Here is a 4,473-nt window from a genome sequence, read left to right as displayed (position 1 = left end):
CGGTGTCAATGTGTTCTTTTTTCCATTTCCAGGAGTGTATTTTTGCGAACTTGCAGATGCTGCTTCCAAGCCTGAGTTATGCGGCCTTTGCTTGGTATGTATTTAGTCGAATTTTCGTCAACACTGGTTTTGTTGGCTGAGCCAATATCTACCAACGCAGAGCCTGGAGGACAGATATAAACAAGCTCAACGAGGTAGGTGGAATGAACTGTTAGAGGTACGAGGAACGAACCCACCCCGCCGCCGGTGACAGCACTTCCTACACTGTTATGTAAGATAAAACGGTCAACTGCCTTGCCGCAGTGATAACACCGGTTCACGTCAGATCACCGAAGTTAGGCACTGTCGGGCTGGGTTAGCACTTGGATGGGTGACCATCCGGTCTGCCGAGCGCTGTTGGCAAGCGGGGTGGACTCAGCCCTTGTGAGGCAAACTGAGGGGCTACTTGACTGAGGAGTGGCGGCTCCGGTCTCGGAAACTGGCATACGGCCGGGAGAGCGGTGTGCTGACCACATGCCCCTCCATATCCGCATTCAGTGACGCCTGTGGGCTGAGGATGACACGGCGGTTGGTCGGTACCGTTGGGCCTTCATGGCCTGTTCGGAAGGAGTTTCGTTTTAGTTGAGTTTTATGTAAGATATAACGCTGTGCCGCAAATATGAAAACATCGGAAATTAAGTTCCTCACATTGGTAAAATGTTGCAATGGAGTAGATAAAATCACAACGAACAGTTTGAGGGGAGTACCAAATGCGCCAGCAATAACAGTGGAAACAGTAGAGAACAAGGTTGAAAAAACGTATTCTGTGAAAGTCACATACAAATCTGAAAGAAATTTTGCATTACAACCCTCCAAGCAGAAGATTTATGAAAACAGGAAACGATTATTTTATTCGAATAGGGTGACAGAAGTAGTCTTGTTTGCAGATGGTTGTTGTGAAATCGAGGAAAGAAGCACCAACAGAGCATATAGGAAATGTTTTCGTGAAAGTTACTAATCAGGTTTGCACAAATTGGCTACCTTTAAACTTTGAAGAAACACTCTGCATCCACTGTTCTACTGTCAGAAGTATCCAGCTTCCTATTAAACCTAATACATGAAAAGGAAAGGAAAAAAGAGTAGAAAGTTGTACGTTCTTAGGTGTTCATTTTGCTGAAAACGTAAACTGGGAAAACTATAGACCTGCTAAAATGTTTTCCGTAAGAATATTTGCTCACTTTCGGGATACGGAAGTCAGTAATTTACCATATTTTGCGTATTCCTTCGTCTTATAATATTCTGAGGTAACTCGTCACTTAGTCAATAAGTATTCATTCCGCAAAAGAAAGGAAGTGGAATTGTGTGTGCTGTTCACACGAGTACACATTGCAGGCATCTCTTTACGCAGCTATAAATATTAGCCACAGCACCACAGTACAGTTACTCACTTATAAAATTTGATCTCAAGAATCCATCTCACCGAGTAACGAAGATATTTACAAGGAGAACTCCAGAAGGAAAAACTATCTATATTGCATTTTAATGAATATAATTTTGCAGAGAAAAAGGTGAAATATGCAGTTATCAAACTCTTTGACAATCCAACCATAGAAATAAAACGCCTGACAGATAGCAGAAGAGTTTTCGGTTGTAGAATAAAGATGTTTCTGCTTAACACCTCCTTCTATACCGCAGAGAAATTCTTGAATGGAAATAATTATCCGTTTTTACGGGAGACTACTGTAAATGGCAAGCAAGTAGCCATTTAATTTTTTGTCAGCTTCTTTACGTACGGTACAGGGTGATTCAAGAACAAAAATCAGATTTCAGTTATGTCCTACAGACAAACTATTAAAGACAGATACAGATCACTCACGTCACTGGGCAGAGGGAGGTTCAAAGTTTTACGTTTGCACAGATACCTGCCCGTTCTTTGCACTTCCGAGGGTCCGTGTGAACGCATCTCGGATACGCTCGACATTTTCATCAGACGTGCGTGGCCGACCATGCTCTTCTCTTTGCATATGCAACCAGCTTCCAAGAATTTTGTATGCCAGTCATAAATCTGCTTGTGCAGAGGCGGCTTCTTGCTGAATCGACGGCGGAATGCACGTTGCACTTGAATAATGGATTGACTTCGCGCAGTCCAACACACAAAATTATTTCTCTTGTAATGTAGTCTCCGTGTCGCTACAAACAAACAACAGCGCAGTCGTGCCAGAACTTTGAATCTTCCTCTATTCAGTGACATGTGCAATATATTTCTATCTTTTATAGTTTGTCTGTAATAAACAATTTTAATCTGTTCTTTCTTTTTGAACCACTGTTATTGATCTGTGTGTGTTCTATGTTTGTTCTGCTGACATTTATCCATCATAATGTTTAGCGTGAAAATGATCTGTGGTACAAAGCAGTAAAAAAAAAATTAAAATAAAAAAGAAGTGAACATGTTTGAAGAATAAGTACAAGGACACAAATAAAAATTTTTGACCGATTGCGATCTTCTTAAAAAGAAAGTGGGAGAAAGAGAGACGAAGAACCCAAACTTAAAGTACGAACATTTCTGTCACAGAAAATTTTGATTGTGCTATCTAGGTTTTCCTTAACCTGAGGAAAACTGTTGTCCAGGTCGATTGGAAATGAGCAGTAAGAGTCTTTAAACTGTGATAACTGAATGAAAATTAGTAATCCTTAGACACTGCAATGATACCAATATCCTACTAAACACTTATAGTGCCTCTTGGCTAAAAAGTGATTGAATTCCCTTGACCTGGGAAAACTGTGGTCTAGATCGATTCAAAAGGAGCAGTATGAGTCTACAAAACCCTGATAAAAACATGACTGAATAGTATGTACCTAAGTCCAAATACGTGTCAAGCGCAATTTCGCAGTTTCGTATTAGCTCTACAGCCTAACGCAGATACTGCTGAAAAGTAATGCATCCGTAGTCCAAAGCACAATTCACATAGGGGTTGCTAAAGAACTCTGCTGTTTTCTAGTTTTGGGCCCTGCAACCATTGTCCCAAGTTCCCTCCCTCCCCACCGCCCCCTACCACTACCCCACCACTTCGGCCATCTCTCTACAATGGAGTCGGCCCTTTGTGTCTGCTAATGAGGTCTTGTTTGTCGATCTCATTAGCCCCGCGCCTTGTCACTGATACTTGGACTGTTTACCTAAATCCCACTGTGAAACGCGAAAGTAACCTCTTCTCGTCCAGCGATCAGTGATACGTCCACTGTATGTAACATTTGCCTTTAACTTTCCTTTTCCTCCACGTGACCGAAGAAGAACGCTTGCTGCCGTCCGACAACGTGCTACGCGGTCTATCCCACTTTTAACACAGAAATTTGATTGACAAATCCGAATCAGCAGTTTACATTACTACTTCTGCACAATAATTCTAATAAGATGTAACAGCCTCTAATTAACCAGGGATAAATAATTACTTAATCTCTGTTCTTGTAACAGTGGTCTGAGCCCCGTGGCCAAAACAATTCCTGATCCTACCACAGGATTGGAATAAACAGTCCTTTGGTCATCTTCGGTTAACAGCCAGATGATTTCAGTTAACAACAGTGAAGACCTGGAGAGAAAATCATAGGACAGGTTTTAAAACGATAAGAGGCTACAAAGGCGTTAGTTTATAAGTTTATTCTCAATTCCATCAAACCTAGCCATGTTTGTTCATTCGACGACACCCTTCTCCAGTTTCGTATTAGCTCTACAGCCCAACGCAGATACTGCTGAAAAGTAATGCATCCATAGCCCAAAGCACAACCGGCATTAGTGCTCCCTTCAGCCTCAACCTTTTGCAAACAGAATGGTAACTGTTACTTCAAGCTATCACTATACACTTAAACCGTAGCACTATTGTTCCTTGCGACCACAGTTCTCGCCTTTGAAAAAGTTACAGGAGACAAACTAAAACGTTTACTTCCCACCATGCATGACATTCAAAACCCTTAACTTCCATCTGTGAATTTTCGAATCCATAACAGATCCCAAAGTGGGACCGGTATTAATCGTCGCAGTCAATCAGCTCTGCTGTTACATAATCAATGGCATCCGTCAAAATAACGAATATTTTCATTGGTTCTGCCTTTCTTTTGTCAACTGCAGTTCTCTATTGGTGCCATTTCGTGTTACGTATACATCTACATCTACATGACCACCCTGTAATTCATAATTAGATGCCTGGCATTCCGTAACGTCTGTCACAAACCCGGCGGCAATGGACGTGAGAAATGGGTGTGGGAGAGAAAGAGGAATATGATACAACGCAAGTAATGAAGAGAGAAAGACTTAAGGAATATGAAAGGCACTTTCTTTGCTTCTTGACACAGAGAAAACTGGCCATGTGTTATTGTTTAGAGATGTGTTATGTTATAGACAAAGGAGGTACTCAGCTTTTTCTTATATTTAACGGAGCACGGTACTGTGTGCAGAGTGCAGGGTAGCTTGTTCCAGAGGCGAACAGCAGTAGCTGAAAAGAG

At 41.7% G+C, this 4,473-nt stretch overlaps 1 pseudogene; it reads left to right on the top strand.

Annotated features, from left to right (window-relative positions):
- Window positions 1-284: 284 nt before the first annotated feature.
- Window positions 285-402, top strand: LOC124803762 (annotated as a pseudogene).
- Window positions 403-4,473: the final 4,071 nt, after the last annotated feature.

The sequence above is a fragment of the Schistocerca piceifrons genome, chromosome 6, assembly GCF_021461385.2.
Source record: "Schistocerca piceifrons isolate TAMUIC-IGC-003096 chromosome 6, iqSchPice1.1, whole genome shotgun sequence".
NCBI lineage: Eukaryota > Metazoa > Arthropoda > Insecta > Orthoptera > Acrididae > Schistocerca > Schistocerca piceifrons.
The sequence above is the reverse complement of the archived record's forward strand: the minus strand, read 5'-3'. Positions and strand labels throughout refer to the sequence as shown.